This window comes from Choristoneura fumiferana, chromosome 23, assembly GCF_025370935.1.
Source record: "Choristoneura fumiferana chromosome 23, NRCan_CFum_1, whole genome shotgun sequence".
NCBI classification, from domain to species: Eukaryota; Metazoa; Arthropoda; class Insecta; order Lepidoptera; family Tortricidae; genus Choristoneura; species Choristoneura fumiferana.
The window spans coordinates 8,205,920-8,217,856 of record NC_133494.1 but is presented as its reverse complement, the minus strand read 5'-3'; the positions used below and the strand labels follow the sequence as shown (position 1 = coordinate 8,217,856).

General features: G+C 36.7%; 1 protein-coding gene and 1 pseudogene across 6 annotated transcripts in view; both read right to left on the bottom strand.

Annotated features, from left to right (window-relative positions):
• Nucleotides 1–11,772, bottom strand: part of LOC141441133 (dynein beta chain, ciliary-like) — a 35,324-nt pseudogene extending 23,552 nt beyond the window's left edge.
• The window catches only part of RapGAP1 (Rap GTPase activating protein 1), a 365,817-nt gene that overhangs the window by 158,559 nt on the left and 195,321 nt on the right, over nt 1–11,937 (bottom strand). The window lies entirely within an intron of this gene.

Below are 11,937 nucleotides of genomic sequence, written 5' to 3'. Positions count from 1 at the left end.
GATGTTGGAATACGCTTGAGGAAGGATGCGGTTTGGGTTACGGAAGGAGGTGCATAGTAGAGGTAATTAATATTATATGAAGAAGCCTCTTGTGGATATAAATTTTGGAGATGGCGTGGTTAAAAATAAGAAATTTATTTATTTCACCAACACATGTAAATATGCATGCAATGCCTAATGCGATAATGCACTGACAATAAAACCTATAGATAGGTAATTCAACCCTCAATTAAATAAATAATAAATAACATATAAAGATAGTAACACGATATGTTTTTCACGCATCATATTTTAAAATTAGATAGTGTTTTTTTTTGAGTTGAATAAACATAGAAATAATATTTTAAAACCAACCAATCCGAGTTGTTTATTCGAGCCTCATATAGTAAATGATTGTTCTATTTTACACAAAATTCATTTAAAGTGCACATTTTAATGCGCTTACAATAAACGTACGTGAAAAATTTTAACGTGAAAGTCTTAATTTATACGACCCAAATGACGTGTACTAATTATCAAACTGCACCGCAGTTGAGCGACCTCAAACAAAATGCATCCGCAAATTGCAATACCGTGTCATCTGGGTTTAAAATGTAAACAGCGGGACGCCAGCCCAAACTAAAATAATGGGGTCCATGTTAATATCACATTACAATGGGGGAACGTAAAAAAGGTCTTTTGTCGGTAAACACGAGTCGCTCTCGTGTGGGAGGTCGCAAATGTTCCCTGACCTCTCAAAATGCAAAGGGACGGCGATGGTTTTATCGCGATCTGCTTTCTGACGTTTCAAATTATGACTTTATCTTTGCGGTACTGTAAAGTACCTAATTAACGCGATTTAGAATAACGCAGTGTGAAAAATACTCCGGACCACAGAGCTCTCGGATGAAAGCCTAATTATGGACCGTTTAATTTGCGTTTAAAGCACTCTCTTGGCATATTTTTTGTTTTCTTAGCACGTTTAGCAGGAGTACTAAGATTTTATAAAAAAAGTGTTACGGGTGCTCTAGCCGGGGTTTTAACTTCTCTTTTAGCCTACCGTGCTGAGCGTGCTAAATTCTATTGCAAGTTAAAGATAGATGGATAAATAGAAACTTTATTCACAACAGCATACAAAGCTCAAAGTACAATAGAAAATTCACAATAATATTAACTAATATTAAAAAATGCACAGAGCCATGCGACGATGTCGAGAGGGGGCTGGCGCTGGCTCAACACATAGGTACTTCAGTAACCTGCAGTGCTGATATTCTGTCAGAAACCTTGGGTGTTTGCTGAACAAGGCAATCAGTCAGTGCCTTTGACTCATTTCAAATAAAGTACCGCTAAAAAGAGAATTATTCTTGGAACTCTAATACCAATAAGAAATATAAAAATAAACATAATTTTCATATCGTCCCACGACGACCCACTCAAAAAACATGATCGCTTGTACACGCCAACGGTAGTGTGTTGTGCCATAAGCCATAATATCGAAAAAATTACGTGTTATTTGTTTCTTGGTGGTCACTTATTACACCTCTGCTTTCCCTAAATGTCGAGCGAGCCATTTATTTTGTGTACTGAAATATTTGCCGGCTATTATGTTTTATAAATCATGTCTTAAACGTAAACAATAATAAATGGGACTTTGACTGATAAAGCAGGTCATTGTCCTGAGATAACAATTTTGATTGAGATAATCGAATGCAACAGCATTCTTCTTATCGAATGGATCGTAAATTAGTTTAATACTTCATATTACTAGCTGTTTTTTTTTATTCGACTGGATGGCAAACGGGTAAGTGGGTCTCCTGATGGTAAGAGATCACCACCGCCCATAAACATCTGCAACACCTGGTGTTGCAGATGCGTTGCCAACCTAGAGGCCTAAGATGGGATACCTCAAGTGCCAGTAATTTCAGCTTTATTGAGTAATAAACATGTTCACAAACTTTCCTACTTATTTGTAGATATTATTCTTTGTTTTGATTAAGTCTTTTCTGTAAGTTTTTAAGATGAAATGTCTTCCAGCTGTCTGTTGCAAATGAGGGTAAGTCCAGCCACCTGCATTAATATCTGCCACAGCGGAGCGTGCAAAAATATCTGACACGTCCTACCGGCCCTAGAAATGGAGTCGTATCAGATATTTATTATGCACACTTTGTTGTGTCAGATATTGGTGCTGGTGACTGTAGGTACCAAAAGCCGCAACCAACGAAAAAGATGATCCATTACCACATAACCACTCCACCTGGAGCATACGACTAAGAAGAAGTGACCACTAATGTCATGTTGGCATCCCATATATCTGCCAAAGAAATCATATCAAAATGGATTAAATAATAATAAAAATCATGGGACACTTTGACACCAATTGACCTAGTCCCAATGGATAGGTACTAGGCAACGGATAAACATACTTATATCGATAAATACATACTAAATACATATTAAACATCCAAGACCTGAGAACAAACATTCGTATTATTCATATAAATATCTTGACGACTTGGTTAATATCGCGGGATCGCGGTGGATGCGGAAAGCACAAGACCGGTCTGAGTGGAGAGCCTTGGGGGAGACCTATGTCCAGCAGTGGACGTCCTTCGGCTGACATGATGATATAAATATCTGCCCCGGCCAAGGATCGAACCCGGGATATCAAGCTTCGTAGTCAGGTTCTCTAACGACTTGGCCATCCGGTCGTCAAAAAATTATGAAATAAATCCACCCTGGTACGTTATAGTTTAGCGACTGTATACTAACTGCAAGGTGTTATATCTGAAGACATATCTAACTCGCGCTTCTCTTGCTGGCTTGCCTTACGAAAACATTCACTCCACACCACTGGTCAATCCATACTAATATTATAAATGCGAAAGTGTGTTTGTGTGTTTGTCCGTTTTTCACGCCGTAACGGAGCGACGGATCGACGTGATTTTTGGCATAGAGATAGTTTATGGGCCCGAGAGTGACATAAGCTACTTTTAATCCCGGAAAAATGCACAGTTCCCGAGGGAACAGCGCACGATAACCGAATACCACGGGGGCGGAGCCGCGGGCAAAAGCTAGTATCTAGTATAAATATTATCAGATCAATAATTCAGACGGTTAACATCCAATCAAAACGAGAACAAATCTCATTCCGTCCGGCCATGCCAACAGAAACATCGGCAATGCCATTAGCAGTCCTAACGGAATCAATAAATATGGTCCGTATGTATTTTGACCTAATAAATGGGACTCTTATCGAATCTCATATGAGATAACAACTTTGTGACCTTTTCCCTTTCATCTTTTCGTTTCGTAAGCGAAGGTGAAACCTAGCCAAGTATAAGCCTTCGCATTCTTAACAAAAATATAAGGGTGAAGACCAAAAAGTTGCACACCTGTTAAAGCTGCGTTAGCTGGTATACCTAGTGTCATCCATGTAGACGCGTGATTTTGTCAAAATTAGACATTAATGGCATTGTAATAAGAATCATGGCACGCGTCATCGTGAATGACTCTACCTATATTTATAATTATAACTATTATTTTTTTCCATTGTGACACGAAAATTATCCATACAAAAATGTATTAATTTTCGTGTCACAATGGAGATAGTTAATGGTAATTTTAACTAAATACTTGCTAACGCAAGAGTTCCGTATGGTTCACTAATGTCTAACCAAAACATTTTTTTACAAATGATTCGTTTCACAAATGTTTCAGGATCTTTACAAAACTAATCTAACCAATTGGGTTTTACACAATTGTCTTGAAATAAATCCTGACTAGTTCATAATTAGGCAAGGGAACTTTACAGGATCAACTAGGGTTCTACGTCTTTCTGTCTAGGCAAGATATACTGAACCCAGGGTTGGTCCCCTGACATAGTGTGCACGCCTTGGCAAACGTGACTGATTGGGCACGGCGCAGCGCGGGATGCAATTCTGCATACTCAGGATCACGTAGCACGTAGGTACGAAAAGCGATCGCCGTCAAATCAATAGAGAAGGGGGATGTTTTCTTTACTTACAGTATGTCTAGCGAAATATATTTCTGTTTCTCATTAAATAGGAATAACTATACGTAAAAAATGTGTACTATATCTTCTTGCGTTGTCATATACAAACTACAAATCAAGTCTATTCAATAACTAAAAGTGGCTGAAATTAAACTATCATAATGTCACCTTAACAGTCATACAAATTACTTAGCATTGTATAAATTAAATAAAACTTGTGAAAAGACCAATGGGATTGCACGTGGATGGGAATCTTAGTGAATAATCATAGAGTATAAGCTAAAATCTAGCCTTCAGTTCACAAAAACGAAAAAGATTTCTTTCTTTATAAAAAATAAAAAACAATCATTTAAATAATTCTGAAAACAGGTTCCATATGTTCTTAGTTATTAGTTAGTGTCAAAAATTAGGCTTACATATTAAAGGCCGGCAACAAACCAGTAGCACTTCTCGAATTGCTGGTGGCAGGTGGTGATTATTTTCCATCAGATGACCTGCATGCTCGTTTGCCTCCCTCTCATAATATAATAAAAACACTTTCAGACAGAGATTGGATTCGACCAATCATAAGCCGTCCAGGCCGCCAGGGTCCGACAATCCCTGGACCAGATTACGGTAAACGTAAAGGGAAGAGAATTTCTGACGGAAACTTATGAAATATCACGAACTTTGTGCGCCGGGGCTCAAATATGCATTTTGTGACTTGTCATTCACTTTGTTGCTAACATTTTTATCTGGCAAGAAAGAGTAGCAGCTTATTGAACTGTCTTGCAAGATTGTTGCCGTTAAAAATTTTGATACGTGTGTAATTTAAACTACACCTAACATTGTTTTAATAATATTTAGTCTCAAATTAATGCCTTTATGATTCACTTTACTTTAAGATAACATACCAGAATGAGACCTACGTCTTCAGCGTCATCTACACTTAGGTACCATCAGGTGAGATAAAGGTCCACCGCTGGTCAGTTACAGTTATCTAATATCTAATATACAAAAAAAACTGTTTTAAAATTCTCCGTCCAAAAAGTGGTTGAGTGAGATAGCAGATTGCCAAATCTATTTGGTCTTATTTTTGTCACTACCTCATATTGGTGTACTCGTGCAAAGCCTAGGCGGGTTAGTAAATTAAAATAACATTTTTTTTTTGTTTTTATCCCCACAAAATCATCCTGTTTCATCAACTCCACGTACAACATGCCAATTAGGACGTGCACATTTAATAATAAAATTAAATGCATAACTGACATTCAAAACTACTGTACTACACGGTACAAAGGCCATTAAAATTTAAAATTTACGAGGCCAAGGTTATCGCACATCTCTAGCGGGTGATTACGTGAGCGATGCATCATTTATGCAAGTTCGTCGCCTCATTTGGCGGTTGTTTAAAGCGCTGCAGTTCAGATGCAGAGGGTTTAGGTGTGAAGGTTCAATTAGTTAGGGTATTTTATAGTCAGTCAGTCAATACATCAACTTAAATTGGCTTTGTCTAAAAGATTGTTGAAAAAAAAAGCCATGGTTTCTAAAGCTAAGATTCTTTCGTTGATTGATGTGGGAAATTATATTTGAAATTTTACCACGAGCTTTTAAATGAAGGAAACAATGAAACTTGCGATTTGTGGAAAATGTGTGAGATAGGTTAAAATTATGGATGAATTCGACGAACGGGTAGTCCAGTGGTTAGAAAACCTGACTAGGTACGAAGCAGCAGATATTATGCATGAAACACATGAATGTTTAGTCTCGAATCGTGGGCGGTTAATATGTGTTTAAGTATGTATGTATGTAGGTAGGTATCTATTAAGGTATATATCTAATAAGGTATATATATACTTACTTTCGTACTAGGTCAATTGGTGTCACGTGCCCCGTGATATATATGTATAGTTATGAGATAAATTGCTCACTATTGATAAAACTTAAGGCTCAAGATAAACAAATCTGTGATCATTGCACTAACATTTTTAAATCACGAAAGTTTGAACCAACAAAAAAAAACTCGAACATTCCTAACCAACTTTAATTCATTTTTTATTTGGCACACGTCGGCCGCAAACTAGTCAGCTCAACTTTTTTAAATCTGATAAGTGGCAATTGCTGCCAAGAAATAATTCACTGACAAAATTACGATTTATGACCACTGTACGTGCGATAACTGTTGTAGTAATTTACAATAATCGTGAGTTTGTCAGAACTTTTACACGGTTCGCTGGTATTATGAACAGAAGAAATACGTTACAACATTTAACTGTGGAATTCCAGAATTTTTACTTAGTTTATATATAAGAATTTGATTCGTGATGTTGTAAAGTAGTAGTAGAATAGCTAAACTAAATTTGGTCATCGATTGAAGTTTTTAACGACCAAACGAAAGTTATGTATGTGTCATGTTACAGGGTGTTTTCTCTAGGTGTTTGTCAAAGCGATCGACAGCGATGATAATATGAGGAGCAGAAGTCGTATTGTCTAACGTCCGGGCACTCGCGATCGCATTCGCATTCACCGTCTTTCTGCCTTAATCCTACTCCACGTGTCAGAAAGAAGTGAAAAGGATTATAATTCCAAATGTGTAAACAATAAGGCCTTTGGATGCTTATCCAGAATGACGCGCTCATTAACGATTTCGTTACAATCGTCCTACTAAAAACTCGTACTCAAATAGATAATTTTTCTTAGTGAATTTTATGAACATTATGTCAAGGTTCAATTTGTTGCCATATTGATTTTAGATTCAAAGTAGTGACGAATGATTTCCGTGGAGTATCATCTTTTGTACGTCCTCTATCTACGAATCGTGATTCAATTACTTATTCCTATTAAGGACTCCAAAACGGTCACCCGATTTAATTAAACGCGTCATTACACGACCATAAAAGAGTTGGCAAATCGAAAATCACGATCTATACCCGATATTCGCTAAACCCATCGACTTTATAGTCGATGGCTAAACATTACGACAAAGATAATGAGGCTCAAATTCAATAGTTGTAGTGTATTTATTATAGGTGTGTCGGTATCGTTACTAGAGTTGTAAACCGGGCTCTTATTGACCTAACCTCCATTTCTGAAGGCCGTATCTCTTTATGCGACCACAAAGATCCGATAGCGAACGCAACCTTGATAGACGTAGTCGTAAAGACGCAAGCTTATTTTGGTTTAAATAAGATACTGACCTTGGGTGAATGCTGTTAGTACGTCCCGAAAGAACAACTTCTTTGGTTTGTGGTGCTACGAGTATGTGATAAAAAGGATTGTGTGTTCTCATTTAAAAGCTTAGTTATCATCATCATCATATATCAGCCATAGGACGTCCACTGTGGGACGTAGAACTTTTGATTTGCTTCGGTTGGAAGCGGCTTGTATCCACCGTGAACCTACTGAAAAGCTTAATAATGTTTGTAGATACATATAATTAGGTACCCTAAATACCTTTTTTATTGCTTGCTCGAAATCGAAATTATACCTACATAAGAAACATACTTAACAATAACGATTTTGCAATAATTGTAATACAAGGCGAACAATATTACAATTATTGACAATATTCGCATAAAGTACCTTCCAATTTAATACATAATTTGCGAGCGAAATATAAACAAAACGGTCAAGTAATTTGAATAAAAGTAAAGTTAGCGGCAAAATTGCATCAGCCTTGAGTAGTTAAGGCTAAGTCAATTGAAATGACCTTGCAATAATAATTTAAATTATTTTTCACAGTATATTTTTAACCCCCGACGCAAAAAGAGGGGTTTTATAAGTTTGACCGCTATGTGTATCTGTGTGTCTGTCTGTGGCACCTTAGCTCTTAAACGGGTGGACCGATTTGAATGCGGTTTTTTTATTTGAAAGCAAGTTTTTTAGCGATGGTTCTTAGACATGTTTTATCATAATCGGTTCATTACGGTTGCATATACACTGGGTACCAATGCAAGGGTAAATGTTGACCGTACCCTGCGTCTGTCACAGGATCGCGTCGTGGATATTGTTTTGAACTATTTGAATCCCTAAAAGCCGTGGTGGCCTAGTGATTTGACCTATCGCCTCTCAAGCAGAGGGTCGTGGGTTCAAACCCTGGCTCGCACCTCTGAGTTTTTCGAAAGTCATGTGCGGAATTACATTTGAAATTTACTATGAGCTTTGCGGTGAAGGAAAACATAGTGAGGAAACCTGCACAAACCTGCGAAGCAATTCAATGGTGCGTGTGAAGTTCCCAATCCGCACTGGGCCCGCGTGGGAACTATGGCCCAAGCCCTCTTGTTCTGAGAGGAGGCCTGTGCCCAGCAGTGGGACGTATATAGACTGGCATGATGATGGGATGATGAATCACTAAAAACGTTCAATTTTTCCGGCAAATAGCAAGTATGTACCTATTACAAATTTAAATTTATTACACGAACTTTTCCACGAGAAATTAGATTTTTATTGTGGTATTGGTAGAGTTATTCACGATGACGCGTGCCGTGGTGCTTATTACAATGTCATTAATGTCTAATTTGACAAAATCACGCGTCTTCGTGGATGGCACTAGGTATACACGACACACAATATATAGCGCACCTACACAACGAGGCTGATACAATGCGAATTTTTCTCATTTCAATAATCTTTGTGGAACAGGAAAAACAGGTTTAGTTTTGAAATGAGAATAATTCGAATTGAGTCAGTCTCATTCTGAAGGTGTCATAAATTATTTATACCTATAGAATATAAGTATATAACAAACGAATAATACCTACTAAAAAAATGAATAACTATAACTAAAAAAAAAAAAACTTTCTGTTCTGATCACTAGAATAATGAGACTTGCAAGTTACCATAGTAAAAAATAAAAAAAAAAAAGCATGTAAAAGTAAAAAAAAACAATGCAGTCATTAGCCTAACAATAACGTAAGTACGAAAAGTTTTCGACAAAATGAAATTCGGCTTAAATTTTTAGTGATACTGCACGTAATAAGAAGATTATTAAAATATTAATAATTGTTTTAAACGATAATGTGGGACAATAAGGTCGAAGCATCTTTGCTTTTCCTTTCGATACTAAAATCAGGGTCGATAATGCAATAACACTTCCCACTCCCTTTTTGGTATCCTGCCGTGTCACCTAGTAACATAGTTTTAGTGCTAGTTCTAGTCTTAGTTTTAGGTGGTACATTTTGGAGCCAAAATAAACTTTTCTTTCTTTCTTTCTTTCTTTCTTTCTTTCTTTCTTTCTTACTTCACAATACTCCCATTATCGTATTATTCTGCCATCGTCTATTTGTAGTTTATAGTTTGGGTAATTCTACTAGCGTTTCAACTTGATGAAGAAATGAGAAACAACGACACTGCATCGTTTTTTAACCCCCGACGCAAAAAAGGGGTGTTATAAGTTTGACCGCTATGTGTGTCTGTGTGATATCCGTGGCATCCTAGCTCTTAAACGGGTGGACCGATTTAAATGCGGTTTTTTAATTTGAAAGCATGTTCGGTATTTTGTAAGTGAGTTTTCGGAAATAATCTTTTCTTGACATTAATTGAATATTTGTAAATATGTTTTAAGTAAATTTATTTTGTTATGACGATCCCTATTTGAGATACTATTTATTTATAGTTTTAGTTTTACTTTTCATTGACATAATTAATAATTTGATTTCCTGTCAACTCCCCCATGAGGACGAATTTAATTTATTTTGACATTGTATTTTATTGATTGTTTTTTATATTTGCTTATTTTTACAAATTTTGACGATCTCAGCATACATTCTTATATAATCTGACTTAATGTATTTATATAATGTAATTGTTATGTTGAGTGAATAAATAAACTAAACTAACTAAACTGTTTTCTAGCGATGGTTACTAGACATGTTTTATCAAAATCGGTTCAGCCGTTTTTGAGATATTGAACTTTGAAGTGACAAAGTCGGAGGTTTTCCAACTTTTTGTTGGTTAGGTTATTAAAAACTTTCCGCTCGTGGCCCATTTCTTTAATGCAGATACGATAGAAAAACGGTAGCCGTAAAAAGCCGTTGAAATGCTGGTCTTACAATCTACAAATCGAAGCTGAAAATAATTCAAAAATATCCCAATTTAATTAACCTTTTTACAACCACAAAGTACAAATAAAGTTGTTGACTAGTTCTAAAGATTACCCGTATTTCAATCCGTATTTATGTAAATTCAGCGCAATTTTTGACCACTATTTAAGCAGCGTTTTCGAGTCACAACACATACGAGTGTAATCCAGAAATTGGTCCCCTATCATTAAAAAAAAACAACAGACCTACACTTGCAACTGCAAAACTTGACAAACATCATAGCGAAACATCACTTCGTTGCTTATTTATGAGTTTTAAGAGTTTTTTTTAGCCCATGATGTCCCATCGCAAACGGTAAGTACGGAACCCTAAAAAGGAATTTCGGGCAGGTACGGTTGCGCACCACCCGTGACATTTCTTCGCTTCGCTCCGCTTGCCACCCTCCGTCCGCTCGCCTTCACTTGTCTTGCGCTTTGTTTGCCCGGGTGTTAACGAACTTCGTGTTTGGTGACCCTTAAAATTGTTTGAATCGTAAGATTCTAGTTTCCTTTCACTTGTATGTTGGGGGTAGATGGATAAGATAAGTAGGTCTGAAGAAATAAATATGCTTGCTTATGGCCACTAACTTAGATAACTTTAATTATCTAAGGCCACTAATGATGGGAATATTAGGTATGCGTATATATATAGGGGTCGGCATTGCAACCTTTTGAGTCGGAAGGGTCAAAAATTATAATTTACAAAGTTTTTAAAGAGCCACATTTTTTTTCTTGTCAACAACAATAAACATACCTACTGAGTGGCAAAACATCTGACCCTCAAATGTATGCAGAATCGGTAATTTTGTACGAAGGGTGGGCCAAATTTTGTGCTGCTGAGTATAGTACTTGCATAGATAAAATTTGGAGCGACGCACTGTGGGCTGAAAATCGGCTTTAGTTGTTATGGTTCTGTATATTTGATTATTTTAATATGGGTAATAAAACTAACTTACTAAAAATTTGATTGAAAATAACCCATCTTGTATTGGAAAGGCGAATCATACATATTACTGTCTTTTATCTTTAAAATAAGACGTCTGGGACGGAAAAATAAATTAAAAATTAAAAAACCGCTATGACTGAAATATGTAGTATGTCAACTGTTCAACAACTTTTGAACAAGTTGTCAAAAATGTTCCCGAGATATTCCGCCTTTTCGTTCCAGCTCCATATCTACATTTTTTGCAAAAAAAAAAAAAACTCATCAGTTTTCGTGCCAAATCACGCCAGGATCATCAGCATAATAATGGTAAGTGATAGTCATTTCAAGTAAAAAAACTTTAAAATATTAACTTCGATTCCAATGTCTATGAAAGCCGATAACGACACAGTGCGACGTTACCGTGCTACACGGGCCCTCAGTTTCGAAGTTTAACATGCATCATCTTTGTAATTTTGATTGACACAAGAAAAAATATTTATTGCAGAAGTGCCAGCAAGCTATTATAATAAACAAAAAAGGTCGAAATTAGAATAAAATCCTAATAAAATCGCATTATAAATCAAAAATCACTTACCTGAGAAAAATACGGCGGCAGTACTGCCCTCTGATCGTCCAATCGGGAACATTGTACACGCTCCAGCAACTCAAAGAGCTCGTGTTGAGCGCGAGCGCCCCCAGTCCCCGTCGAGCTCCATGGCGCCGCCACGTGCTGCCGCCTGTTGACGACAAGAGGAACTCGTTAGACAAGCGCGTTGCTACAATGTTGTTGCGAGTCATAGTTTGGTACCGAGCTAAAAGTTGTCGCTAGTTAGCGCTAGATGGCGATGAAATCAAATAGACATCCAGTTGTCAAGGTTGTCGTTAGATGACAGCACTGTCATATTTTTCTTGAATTTTTGCATTGCGGATTATTTTTGCTTTTTTATGTATTTTTTTCATTAT